The sequence below is a fragment of the Ursus americanus genome, chromosome 31 (assembly GCF_024610735.1).
Source record: "Ursus americanus isolate L20-20 chromosome 31, mUrsAme1.1.p, whole genome shotgun sequence".
In the NCBI taxonomy this organism is placed as follows: Eukaryota; Metazoa; Chordata; class Mammalia; order Carnivora; family Ursidae; genus Ursus; species Ursus americanus.
Genome location: NC_142157.1, coordinates 23,110,205 through 23,125,277, shown reverse-complemented (window position 1 = coordinate 23,125,277; position 15,073 = coordinate 23,110,205).

The window sequence follows — 15,073 nt, the reverse complement described above, 5'->3', positions numbered from 1 at the left end:
GTCAGTTAAGTGTCTGCCTTGGGCTCAGGTCATGATCCCAGGGTCCTGGGATCGAGCCCTGCATCAGGCTCCCTGCTCAGTGAGGAGTCTGCTTCTCCCTCTCCCTCTGCCTGCCGCTTCCTCTGCTTGTGCTCTGTCAAATAAATAAATACAATCTTTTTTTTTTATTATTATGTTAGTCACCATACAGTACATCCCTAGTTTTTGATGTAAAGTTCCATGATTCATTACTTGCGTATAACACCCAGTGCACCGTGCAATACGTGCCCTCCTTAATACCCATCACCGGTCTATCCCATTTCCCCAGCCCCCCTCCCCTCTGAAGCCTTCAGTTTGTTTCCCAGAGTCCATAGTCTCTCATGGTTCATCCCTTCTGTTTACCCCCCCTCAAAATAAAAAGCTTCTGCACAGCCAAGGAAACAGTCAGAAAAACTAAGAGGCAGCCCATGGAATGGGAGAAGATATTTGCAAATGACACTACAGATAAAAGACTGATATCCAAGATCTACAAAGAACTTCTCAAACTCAATACACAAGAAACAAATAAACAAATCATAAAATGGGCAGAAGATATGAACAGACACTTTTCTAATGAAGATATACAAATGGCTAACAGACACATGAAAAAATGTTCAAAATCATTAGCCATCAGAGAAATTCAAATAAAAATCACACTGAGATACCACCTTACGCCAGTTAGAATGGCAAAAATTGACAAAGCAGGAAACAACAATTGTTGGAGAGGATGTGGAAATAAATAAACACAATCTTAAAAAAAAATGCTTCATCCGATTTTCCTGTGAAGCCATTTGGTCCTGGACTTTTGTTTGTTAGGAGTTTCTTATTATTGACTCAATCTCCTTGCTGGTAATTGGTATGTTCAGATTTTCTGTTTGTTTCTGCTTTAGTTTTGGTAGGTTGTCTGTTTGTAGGAATTTATCCATTTCTTCTAGATTTTCTAATTTGTTGGCATATAGTTTTTCATAATATTGTCTTACAATTATTTGTATTCCTATGGTGTTGGTTGCTATTTCTCCTCTTTCATTTGTGATTTTATTTGAGTTCTTTCTCTCTCTCTCCCTTTTTTTATGAGCCTAGCTAACATTTTATTGATTTTTGTTGGTCTTTTCAAACGACCAGCTCCTGATTTCATTGATCTGTTCTGTTGTTTTTTTTGTTTGTTTTTAGTTTCTATAGAATTTATTTCTGCTCTAATCTTTATTATTTCCTTCTTTCTGCTGGTGTGGGTTTTTTGTTGTTGTTCTTTTTTAGATGCTTTGCTTTTAAGGTTAGGTTGTTGCAGATTTTTTCTTCTTGAAGTAGGCCTGTATTGCTATAAACTTCCCTCTTAAAATTGCTTTTGCTGCATCCCCAAGGTTTTGGATGATTGTGTTTTGTTTCGTTTGTTTCCATGTAGTTTTTGATTTGGAGCCTGGAGTTTCAAGTCAGTTGACTCAGTACTAGGTGAGCCTGGAGGGTGAATGATAACCTGGTCCCCGCCCTTAAAGAGACAACAGCCTGAGGAGAGAAAACATAGAAGCACAGTTTGCACAATGGGAGGGAGATCTGTTTATACCAATTTCAGAGCATGTTGGGGGTACTGCTCTGGGAACAAAGGAGCTGGCCGGTGCCATTTTGTTCCCCTAATCCAGCATAAAAACAGAGCCACCTGTGGGAGTTGGTGCTACAAAGATGCTTGCTACCTAACCTGCGAGCAGTATGCCTCACCCATAAGTTCTTTGAGAAATCACCCTCTCCAAGCCTGCTGGCCTTGGTCCTGGCTCAGCACCAATTTTGCTACACTCTGTGCATCCCACCTTGTCACCAGCTACACAGATACACTGTGCCCTCGCCATTATGCTCCATGCCCCAGCACTTTGCACAGATAATGTGTGCTGAGCCCAGACCTGGATGCACAGATGCTACTCACACCTGCCTACCACCGCTAGCATGCTCTACACGTCAGGCTACCACTGCACTTCAGTGGATCTGATCTAGGGCTGGTGACTCAGTGCCAATTTTGCTAACACCTCTGTCCCACCCTCCGTGCACTTCTGCTGTCACACCCCCTGAGAGGTGGCCTGCCTGGGTCCCACTAACATCATAGAGAACAAGCACAGCCTACAACAGGCAGAGAGTCAGTGCAGACATCTGGACTGAAAGGAAAAGTGACTCAGACACAATCGAAGGATGCAAGCAAAACACATAGGAGACACCTGAAGAAACACCCCATTGAAGGAGTCACCATTTTAAGCCAAGTGGCTTGCTCAGTGAGCTTCTGTCACTGAGTTTCACCTTCCCAAGGAGTGTTAACCCCAGATACAGCAGGTGATGTTAGCCATAGCACAAAATCCTCCTTGCTCAGCTAAAAAATAACCAAGAGCTGCCCTGTTACCGAATACAACTTTTGGCCAGAAAGTTTAAGGATCTTTAATGGGCAGCTGTTGCTCTAGCAGCAGATTCTTCAGTAATTTCAGGAGTTAAGAAGTTCCCGATTATAGCCTCATTTACATTTATCTTTAACCAGGGAAGTAAGAACCTGCCAGAAGGAGTAAATCCTGAATCATGAAAGCCTGCTAGTAGGTCTTGTCTAATCTGACCATATAAAGTCAGGGGAGTTAAACAATGAGATATCTTACTTTGCTTGTGGAAAGTTAGGAGCAGGGTTAGATTTTTTCAGTGGCTGAACTATTCTCAATGTTGTTCCAATGTCCTGGGAGGTACCAATGAGGGCATTACCTTTCCAGGGCAACGACAGAGTAATGGAAAAGAAGAAGAAATATTTTTATATTCAGCTAAAGTAGAAAATCTTTATCTGTTGTCTTGGGTAGAAGAAGTCTACCCCAATGTCAGCTACTTCTCTTCCTCTTCAGTTTGATTTGGAGGTCCCACAGTGTCTATACAGGACCCGATGTCAGGTGAAGACTTGTTCAACTATGAGATATTTATCCAAGGCTCAGTGCCTTCTAATTTTGCAGCCTTGTCAGTGGTCAGGATCACTTGGTAAGGTACTTTCCATTTTTTAATTTTTTTCTTAATTTTTAAATGTTCTATTGATTTTCAAAAGGAACATAACATTAACCAAAGTTTACTGTAAAATTATAAGAATTAGTATCTAATTTGTGCATTCTTGTTTTTTATTTTTAATGGCTAAATAATTATTTGGGAGTGCTATTATTGGAAATTTAGGTCACTACCAAGTTTAAGGTACTTTCCAGTGAGGTTTGAGGGCTGTTTTTCTCTGATGACATTTCCAGAGCACCAATCACTGTGACCAACAGGATCCTTTAAATTGGATTCCAGGAAGGCTTCTTTAACCTGTTGATGATAGGCTTTAGCATAAGACATTAAAGATTTATCAGAGCCGGTCGTATTAGCATGAGATAATGAGAGATCAGCAGAAAGTTGTATACCAATAGGCATCTGTCAGTGACTATCCTGTGTGGAAAGAGTTTGTTTCCCAAAGAGGATACTGAGAACAGTCAGCAGGACTAAAAGCAATACCTTAGGCCAGGGAAGTCTGCTAGCTTTGGCAAGTTTACTACTTTTAAGTCTGACAATCCCAGTAGTTCTCTTGACCTTGTCTGAAGATTGAGGATGATAGGGACAATGGTAATTCCAAAAAGGTTGCAAGGTTTTTGTTAAGGTTCATATGACAGGGGCTCTGTAAACTGGGTGCCTCAGTCACTGTAGTTTGAGGAAGGTATACCAAGTGAGAAACATTCTCTAACAGTTTCTTTGCCACTGTGAGGACATCACCCTTGCATCAGAGAAAGCTTCAGCCCATCCAGAAAACACATCTACAGTAACAAGAACAGATGGATAACTCATACTAAGCGGCAGTTGAATGAAGTACAGGTGCAGGTGTTCAAGGGGTCCAGAAGGAGGCATGAAGCCTCTGGGAACAAAGCCAGTTTTTCTAGGATTATGGAGCTAACAGGTCAGATATTGTTGGTAGAGTATTTAAAAAATTTTATAGGAGTCTCTCTATCAATGTCTATTCATAATTGGAGTCCGTTTAAATGCACTGTGGTAGGTAAAGGGATGCAAAAATTGAAAAACAGGGCTTGTCAGGGCACCAGGAAGAACTAAGTGGTTGTCTTGGATTTTCCATAGCCCTGACTGCAAGAGCCATTGTTTACTCATCTTAATTTCTGACTCAGGAGCACACCATTGCCATATTAAAAGGACATCAGGATGGCAAAAGTCTGGCAATGAGGGGCCTTTTCTTGCAGAAGGAGAATGGACTTTACATGTGCTGCAATCTTAGAAATATGAGATAAAGAAGGCTTAGTATTACTTATTGACAATGTTTCCCGTATAACTTACATATCCAATAAACCTAGTTACTTTAACAAGTGCTTTGGAATATTCCAGGTTAAAAAGATTTCACTTAGAATTTGATTTTTGGGAAAGTTTGTGAAAAAATATAAAAAAAAGTCTTTAAAGCACTTGCCTATTGGATCACAGATAAGCGTGAAACTTAATAATGAAAAGATAAACTTTCACAATCCGTTACCAAAAGCAGACCAGAAGTCCAAGAATACTGTCCTTTTAACAAAAAGAAAACCAAATTCTAAAATTGCGGCAGCTTACTTTTGATATTAAAATTCATTTTAAAATAAATTCGTTTTAATCTTAGCTTGACCACACATTAAGGATTCCTTTTCCATAAACTTGCTACAGTTTTCTTCTTTACATTCTGATTTTGTCCAATGTTTTTCCTCTTTAAATAATCACACTCGCTTTAGAACCAAATTGCTTTCTTTTCCCTCAACAACAAAGTGTATTTCCATTTCTCATACCTTCTCCTACTGAAAACAAATCCTACTTTCCTGGTGTACAAAGATGTTTTCCTTATTATTTTTCGTATATTTAATTACATATATTATTTTGAATTCTTAATGCTTAGAAACCTTCATTTCTAGTGAAAACTAAGAAGTAAACAATTCTAAACTGCCTTAACAGCATTCTTTAAATTTGCAAATTTATGAATCTATTTCCTAATTTCTAGAAACATATGCTTTTTTCAATTTTCCAATATCTCACTAACGTATCCAATTATCTTCTGGTTTCTCTGTAGTAAGAAGCCAAAGTAGATAAACTTATGTACAGTAATTAATGTTGCATTATTTTATCTTATTGGGAAATGATCTAGATTTTTAATGAGTTTAACTTTTTTTTTTTTAATGATATTACTTTTAAGTAATTTCTACACCCAACATTGGGCTTGAACCTACAACCCCCAGATCAAGAGTTGCATGCTCCACTGACTGAGGCAGGCCAGGCACCCCATAGATTTTCAATTAATTTAATTTAACTCATCATGTAACAAATCTTCAAGGTTTCACGTTACCAAGATTTAGGAAACTATTTAAAAAACTACTTAAAAATTTGTATTCCATCTACTTGTTCTTAACATTTATGTCTAAACTACCTATGAAAGCTTCATTAAAAAAATAAACAAAATCAACTATTACCCTAAGTCATTTTTTGCTGACAAATTGCAACAGACATAACATGAATTTAACAGGTAAATTCAGGTAGAATAAAAGATGAATATCTGCATTATATTCAATATTGATAATTCTAAACATGTCTGTTTTAATTAAACATTTAAATTTCAACTTACTGAAAATTATCTCAGATCTTATGAACTTACATTTGGGTTATGTCCATTATATTTGAGAACTTAATGACATAGGTGCTTAATTTTTTTAGCCAATTAAATAGAGCTTACAAATTAATTTTAGCAATACCATCAGTAAACACCATACATCTATAACACATATACATAGACACATATGAACATGTAGAACCAGAGATGCTGGAAAGTGGTGTGCTTGACTCTTGAGAGTTTAAGGATCTCATTAGCTAAGTCTTTGGGTTTTTCAGAGCCAAACTAATACCTAGAAGAAGGGATATGCCTCAGGGTTGGAGATTGTGTGTGATTCACAGTGTATCTCACTGCACAGAAGTTTTCTTGAGGTTGGCGGGTGACATCATTGTCAATCTAACCCATGCTGTGACCAACTTTTTCTATTATGGGAGTCTTCTTAAGGTGGTGAGCACCCTAACAGCCTTTAAATGCTTACCTGTGGCCACCAAATTTTGCAGCTTTTTGGCCTCCAAGATCCCTGTTAGCAATAGCTTTTGTGTACACAAAATAAGACAAACGAACTTGCACCTTAATGTACCAGCAGTAATCAAGAGATGTTACTGTGTCTGGGACACAAGAAGACCCTCTATGCACCATCAGTTCCCATGGAACCTTACCAAGGTTTTCTACCTGGGGAATTGTGGTCTGAAAGGCTAGGGGGCTTAGCTCTCACAAACCCTTCTGCTGGCTGAGTTGAGCTCTGTGCAAAACTGCCAGCTCATTCGGTCTCCAGGCATAACCATCTGCCCTCTCAAGCTAACCTGTCCTGTAAAGGAAATACAGCTAATTTGGGAGCTCAAATGCAAAAAAAACACTGGAGCTCACAACTGAGAGGAGTTTACCCACAGCCCTCAGAAATGGCAAGAAAGTGAACTCAGAAGCTTCTCAGGTGCTATGCCTGTATTTCTTGTCTTGGAATGCTGTTGAAGTTCACTTAGGATCCCATTGCTGCTATCGAATCTGTTACATAACAAAAATTCAACCAAGTGAGTTTTAAAGATCTAACTGGCTTTATTAAATGACTCATGAATCAAGCAGTATCCCATCTAGTAAACAGAGGGGAGCTTTGAGGTGTTGTACAAAATGGAAGCTTTTTATAGGAAGGAGGGTGGGCCAAGAAAGTTATTAGCAAAATAAAAGGAAGGATTGTTTCAGGCAAGATCACCTGCCCTTCGCCTTCCCTTGCAAGGAAGGTCAGGGGATCTTATTTTGCATACCATTTCATCTTCCTTTGGGGATGAAGAGGGCCCTTGTGTCAAGTTGCCTCATTGATGCTGACCAGAAAATTCCTGACTGACCCCTTAAGGCTGTGTTTCTGGGGGAGGTGAAAACGCACTTAGATTAGGCATTAAGCTCCAGTTTATTTACTGGGGGCTTTAACCTAAGTCATAACATTTTGGGCCAGTGATGTTCTTTTTAAGAGTTCTAATAGTTTTTTGGTAGAGTCTTTAGGATTTTCTCTTTATAGTATCATGGTGTCTGCAAATAGTTTAACTTCTTCCTTACCAATTTGGATGCCTTTTATTTCTTTTTCTTGCCTGATTGCTGTGGCTAGGACTTCCAGTACTATGTTGAATAAAAGTGGTGAGAGTGGACATCCTTTTTTTGTTGCTAATCTTAGAGTAAAACATTTTAGCTTTTTACTATTGAGTATGATGTAAGCAATGGGTTTGTTATAATGGCCTTTATTATGTTTCTTCTATGCTTACTTTGTTGAGAGTTTCTATCATGAAAGGATGTTGAATGTTGTCAAATGCTTTTTCTACATCCATTGAGATGATCATATGAATTTTTATCTTTCATTTTCTTAATGTGGTTTATCTTGTTGATAGATTTGTAAATGCTAAATCATTGGAATAAATTTCATTTGGTTGTGATGAATGATCCTCTTCGTGTATTTTTGAATTTGGTTTGCTAATATTTTGTTGAGGACTTTTGCATCTATGTTCATCAGAAGTCTGTAATTTTTCTTTTCCTTTTTTTTTTTTTTTTTTTGTAATGTCTTCATCTGGTTTTAGTATCAGGATAATGCTAGCTTTATAGACCAATTGGAAGAGTTTCTTCCTCTTGTATTTTTTTTTGGAATAGTTTGAGAAGTATAGGTACTTGTCTGTGAACGTTTGGTAGAATTCACTGGTGAAATCATCTGGTCCTACACTTTTTGTGGGGAGATTTTTTTTTTCTTAACTGATTCAACTTGGTTACTAGTAATCAGTCTGTTTAGGTTTTCTGTTTCTTCCTGATTCAGTCTTAGAAGTTTGTATATTTGTACATTTCAAGGAATTTTTCCACATCTTCTAGGTTGTCCAGTTTGTTGGAAGGTAAAATTGTTTATAATAGTCTCTTATAATCTTTTTAGTTTTTAGAGAAATTCTTTTTTTCTTATAATCTTTTGTTTTTCTTTGGTGTCATTGTAACTTCTCTTTCACTTCTGATTTTATTCGAATGTCTCTATTTACTTGAGTAGTTTGACTAAAGGTTTGTCACTATTTTTAAAAATTTTTTCCAAGAATCTGTTCTTAGTTTCATTGATCTTTTTGTTTAGTTTCTCTTTCTTTTATTTATGCTCTGATCTTTATTATTTCCTTCCAACATAGTGCTGTATTGTCTAGACATAGGCCTGTATTGCTGTACACCTCCCTCTTAAAGCTGCTTTTGCCACAGCCCAAACATTTTGAACTGTAATGTTTACATTTTAATCTCTTATTTTGATTCCCTCTTTGATTTCTTGATTGACCAGTTGGATGTTTAGTAGGATATTGTTTAGCCTTCATTTTTTTTTATTTATTCCAGTTCTTGAAATTGATTTCTGGTTTCATACCATTGTGGTTGGGAAAGATGCTTGATATAGTTTCAGTCTTACTAAATTTATTGAGGCATGACATAATGTGTAATCTTTCCTGGAGAATGTTCCATGTGCACTTGAAAACAATATGCATTTTACTGTTTTGGATAGAATGTTCTGCATATATCTGTTAAGTCCATCTGATGTAATTTATCATTCAAAGCTACTGTTTCCTTACTGATTTTTCAGTGTGGAAGATCTAGTCTTTGATGTGAGATGTTAAATTCCCTGCTATTATTGTATTAATATCAATTTTCCCCTTTATGTCAATACTGCATAGGTATTTACAATTGTTATGTCCTCTTGCTTGATTGATCCTTTTATCATTATGTAATGCCCTTCTTTGTCTCTTGTTCCTTGTTTTAAAGTCTGTTTTGTCTGGTATAAGTATTGCTACTCAGCTCTTTTTCTTTTTTAAACTTCATTTGTGTGGGATATTTTTTTCCCATCCTTTCACTTTCAGTCTCTGTGTCTTTAGGCCTGAAGTGAATCTATTGGAGGCAGCATATAGATGGGTCTCTGGTTTTTTGTCCACTCAGTCATCCTATGTCTTTGATTGGAGCATTTAGTCCATTTACACTTAGAGTAATTATTGATATGTACATCTTGTCATTTTGTTCATTGTTTTCTGGTTTTTGTAGTTCTTCTCTGTTCCTCTCTTTTTCTGTGACTCTCTTCCATTGTGATGTGATGACTTTCTTTGGTGGTGGTTGGGATTGTTTTCTCTATATTTTTTGTGTATGTATTGTAAGCTTTTGGTTTGGGGTTGTCGTGAGGTTCACATATAACTTCCTATTTACATAGCAGTCTATAGTAAGTTGATGGTCACCGAGGTGTGAACACATTCTGTGTATGATGTTATATTTTAGATTTTTTTGTGTATCCCTTGATTAATTTTTGTAGATATAATTGAGTATAATATTTTTGTGTTTTAACCTTCATGCTAGCTTTGTAAGTGACTGATCTACTACCTTTCCTGTGTGTTTGCTTGTACCAGTGAAATTTTCATTTCATAATTTTCTTCCAGTTATGGCCTGTTCTTTTTCCACTTAAATCCCTTTAATACTTCCTGCAAGACCAGTTTAGTGTTGATGAACTCCTTTAACTTTTCCTTGTCTGAGAAACTCTTTATGTCTCCTTCAGTTCTGAATGATGATCTTGCCAGGTAGAGTATTCTTGTATTCTTGGTTATAGGTTTTTGTTTTTGTTTTTATATTTTTTTATTATGTTAGTCACTGTACAGTACATCCTTAATTTTTGATGTAATGTTCCATGATTCATTATTTGCGTATAATACCCAGTGCTCCATACAATATGTGCCCTCCTTAATGCCCAGCACCGACCTATCCCAATCCCCCACCCCCCTCCCTTCTGAAGCCCTGTTTGTTTCCCAGAGTCCATAGTCTCTCATGGTTCATTCCCCCTTTTGTTTACCCCCCTTTCATTCTTCCCTTCCTTCTCCTACCGATCTTCCTGGTATTTCTTATGTTCCATAAATGAGTGAAACCATATGATAATTGATTATAGGTTTTTGTTTTTGTTTTTTCCCCAACATTCTGAATATATCCTGTCATTCCCTTTTGGCCTGAAAAGTTTCTGCTGGTAAATTAACTGATACCTTTATGGGGTTTCCCTTATATGTTATTAGTTCCTTTTGTCTTGTGCTTTTAAGATTTTGTCTTTATTTGTAATTTATTCCATTTTAATTATTAAGTGTCTTGGTGAGGACCTCCGTGGGCTCATCTTCTTTAGGGCTGTCTGTGCTTACTGGATCTTGTCTGTTTCATTCTCCAAATTATAGAAGTTTTTAGCTATTATTTCTTCAAATAAGTTTTCTGCCTCCTTTTTCTCTCCTTTTCTGGGATCCATATAATGAAAATGTTGTTATGCTGGATGTTGTCCCAGAGGTCCTTTAACCTATCTTCCTTGTTTTATTTATGTATTTACTTTTCCTGCTCAGCTTGGTTGCTTTCCATTACTGTCTTTCAACTAGCTGATCTCTTCATCTGCATTCTCTAATCTGCTGTTGATTGACAGTGTATTTTTCATTTCAGCTACCGTATTCTTCAGCTCTTAGTTCTTTTTGGTATTTTCTATCTTTATGTTGAAGTTCTCACTGAGTTTATGTACTGTTCTCTCAAGTCCAGTGAGTTTCTTTATGACCATTACTTTTGAACTCTTCATCAGGTAGATTGTTTATTTCTATTTTGTTTAGCTCTTTGTCTATAGTTTTGTCTTGTTTAATTTGGGACATAGTCTTCTGTCTCCTCATTTTGTCTGTTTCTATGTATAACGTAGGTCAGCTATGTTTCTTCATCTTGAAAGTATTGTTCTTATGGAGAAGGTACCCTGTGGGTCCTGTAGTGCAGGCCTCCATGGCCACCAAAACCAGGCACTCCTGGGTGTCTCCTGCAGGCTTTGTGTGTCCCCCTGTTGTGGTTGAGCCATGAGTGCTGTGCACCCATTAATAGGTAGGATTTGTCTCCTGTGTGGCTGGTTGAGAAGCCCTGCTGCAGCTGCTCTGGGAGCTCAGGTAGGTGGCGCTGGCCCTCAGCCTGGCTGTCTGCAGTGATGGGCTGTCTCTGCTGCAGGTGCATTTGTAGGCAGGGTTTTCCCCACAGTGTACCTTGGTGAGGGGCCTGGTTGCAGCTACAGCAGGGGCAGTGATTTCTGGGCAGGACCCCAGGGCAAAAGGTGATTTGAAAGGGGCCTGCAGGGGCAGGCAGGTGGGTTGTGTGGGACAGGTCTACAGGGGAATGTTGGGTGGGGCAAGCTGTGCTAGCAAGGTAGATGGTAAGTGTCAGAAGTGGCCCCACAGGCATTTGACTATCTGGGCTGAAAGAGGGCAAGAAAAAGGGCATTTTCCAGCACTTCTGTTCCTGGAGAAAGCTCTTGCAGATACTTGCCCCTATAGCATATGTCCTAAAATTAGTCAATAAATCTCCTTTACATATAACCCAGACACTTTTCAAACTGCTTGCAGTGGGTCTTGTGGTGAGTTATACAGCATGCTGGCTCTTTAGAGATTGGGATTCCTATTGCCCTCCAGCTCTCTTGGAGTTAGGTCTTGCTGATTTTGAAAGCCAGACATGAGAGGGACTAGTCTTCCAGTGCAGGTATCCAGAACTGAGGATCCCCAGTCTGGGGCTTGATCCCTTTGCTCCCTCATGCTTATGATATCCCTCCTGCTGTGGGTAGCTACACTGCAGTTTGGTTCCTTACCATGTGTCTGGTCCTCCTACCCTTTTCAACATGGCTTTCTCTTTATGACTTTAGCTGTGGAAGATCTGTTCTGCCAGTATTTTTTTTTTAAAGATTTTATTTATGTATTTATTTGTCAGAGCACAAGCAGGGGGAGAAGCAGGCAGAGGGATAAGCAGGCTCCCTGCTGAGCAAGGAGCCCAATGTGGGACTCAATCCCAGGACCCTGGGATCATAACCTGAGCTGAAGGCAGACGTTTAACCAACTGAGCCACCGAGGCATCCCTGTTCTGTCAGTCTTCAGGTCATTTTCGGTGAGTTGTTTCTTCAGTGCATCCATGGCATGTGGAAAGCTCAGGATCCTTGTACTTTGCCATATTCCCTCTCCTGAGATAATTTTTATTATGTTTCATTTATTTAAAGTTTAGTTAACATATAGCGCAATATTGGTTTCATTCAGTGATTCATCACTTACATTCATCACCCAGTGCTCATCACAAATGCCCTCTTTAATATCCATTACCCACCTAGTCCATCCCCCACTCACCTCCCTCCATCAGCCCTCAGTTTATTCTCTATCATTAAGAGTCTCTTATGGTTTGCTTCCCTCTCTCCTTTTTTTCTTTTCCCCTTTCATGTACGTTCAACTGTTTTCTTTCTTAAATTCCAGATATGAGTGAGATCTCATGGTATTTTTGTTTCTCTGACTGACTTGTTTCACTTAGCATAATACGCTCGAGCTCTATGCATGTCCTTGCAAATAGCAAGATTTCATTCTTTTTGATAGCTGAGTAATACTGCATCATAGAGATGTGTATATACGTGTGTTTATATGTATATGTATACACAGAACACACACACACACCACATCATCATTATCCTGGGATTATTTTAAAATCACAGTTTTACTTTTATAAAATGATTTTTCTCTATTGAGATAATCGTATGTTTTTTCTCCTGTATCTGTTAATGTTAAGCTGCTGATTTTTTTTTCTATCTTAAACGAACTTAATACTTCAGTACTCACTAGGTATGTATTACATATAAGTACATTGTACACACATAAAAATTTATTCATGGTTTTCATATTTGTAGAGGATTTTTGTGTTCATGAGCATGGGGAATATTTCATTGTAATCTTTCTTGTAAAGTCTTTGTCAGGTTCTGGTCTCCTCTCAGCACCATTTTAGCTTCATAAAATAAACAGTCTTTTGTCTATTTCCCGGGGGTACTGGTTTACAATTTGTGTTATTTTTTTCCTCAGTGTTTGGAAGCATTTGCTGGTGAAATCCTCTAGGCCGAGAGTTTTCTTTGAGGGAAGGCTTTAAAGTATTGATTAAACTTCTTTAATGGATGCAAGATTTTCTTCTTGTGTCAGTTCTGCTTTCTCAAATAATTAGTCCATTCATCTAAAATTTTAAATTTAGTGGCAAAATAAATAATATAATAATATCCTCGTTTTTTTTAATACCTAGAGAATTTCTAGTTCACCTTTCCATTCTTAATTTTTTTCACTATTTTTAGATTTTACTTATATTGAAGTTACTTTACATGTAGTGTATTATTAGTTTCCGAGGTAGAATTTAGTGACTCATCGGTTGCATATAACACCCAGTGCTCATGACATCGAGTGCCCTCCTTCATGCCCATCACCCAATTAACTACCTCATGCCCCCACCTACCTCCCCTCCAGCAATGCTCAGTTTGTTTCCTATAGCTAAGAGTCTCTTATGGTTTGCCTCCCACTCTGTTTCTGCCTTATTTTTTCCATTCCTTCCCCTATGTTCATCAGTTTTGTTTCTTAAATTCCACAAGTGAAATCGTATGGTGTCTTTCCCTGACTTATTTTGCTTAGCATAATACACTTTAATTCCATCCATGTCATTGCAAATGGCAAGATTTCATTCTTTTCCATGGCTGAGTAATATGCCTGTGTGTGCGTGTGTCTACATACATAGGATCCATATCCAGCCAACGAACTTCTGGATTTGTTTTTTCCCTATTACATAACTGCTTCCTATTTCATTTTTCTTTTTTATTCAGTTTTTTTTGCATATTCAGAATTATGCAACCACCACCACAATCTTGTCTAGAACATTTTTATCACCCCAAAAAGAAACTCCATACGCATTAGCAGTTATTCTCCAATTCTGTTCCTTACTCCATTTATCCTCAACCCCTGGTGACTGCTAATCCCACTCCTGTCTCTATGGTATGGCTTGCCCATTCTGGACATTTCACAAAAGTGGAATCATATAATATATGGTCTTTTTGTGATAGGTTTCTTTAACTTATTGTAATGTTTTCAAATTTCATCGATGTTGTAGCATGTATAATTTTTTTTTTGGTCGAATAATACTCAGTTGTATGTATATACTATATGTATCCATCCATCATTTGATGGACATTTAGGTTGCCATTTTTGGTGACTATGAATAACATTACTACGAATGCCCACATAAAAGATTTTCTGTAAATGTTTTGTGCAAATATATGTAGCTAGGATTGAATGGCTGGATCGTATGTAACTCTGTATTTAACTTTTTGAGAAACCGTACAACTATTTTTCTAAAGTGACTTTACCATTTCCTAGCCCCACCAACGTGAGGGTCCTAATTTCTCTACATCTTTGCCAATACTTGTTGTCTTTTTGATTTTTAGATATCAAAATGGTTATTTTGTGGTTTTGATTTTGCTTAATGACTAATAATGTTGAGCGCCTTTTCATGTTTGCACATTTGTGTATCATCTTTGAAGATACAGCTCTTCAAATAATTTGCCCATTGAAAAATATCTGAATTATGAATTCTTTGTATATTCTAGATACAAATTCTCTATGATACATGATTTTTACAGAATGGGGAGAAAATATTTCTTTCTTCATAAGGTCCTTTGACACACAAAGGTTTTAGTTTTGTTGAAGTCCAGACTTTTTTTGTATTTGGTGTTTTGAGAAATCATTGCTATGGGTTGAAGGTCATGAAGACTTACTCCTGTTTCTTCTGTGAATTTTATAGTTTTAGCTCTTAAAATTAGACCTCTGATCATTTTATTTTTTGCATATGGTGTGTGAGATAGGAGTACAAATTCTTTTTTATGTGAATACCTCTTTTTATCTTGCTTACTTTCTTTGGTTTATTTTGAGTTTGAGATGAAAGCTTAGTGTTCCAATTTCCAAACTTTAATAATATATTTAAAGCCATTCATTCATTTCCCTCTAAGCATTGCTATAGTCACATCCATAATTTTTTGTTTTATTTTCATTATCATTCAGTAAAACATGTTCTCACTTCTGATTTCTCTTTGACCCTTGGGTTATTCAGAAGTGTGCTGCTTAATTTCCCAACTTTTGGGGGTTTCTCTAGACT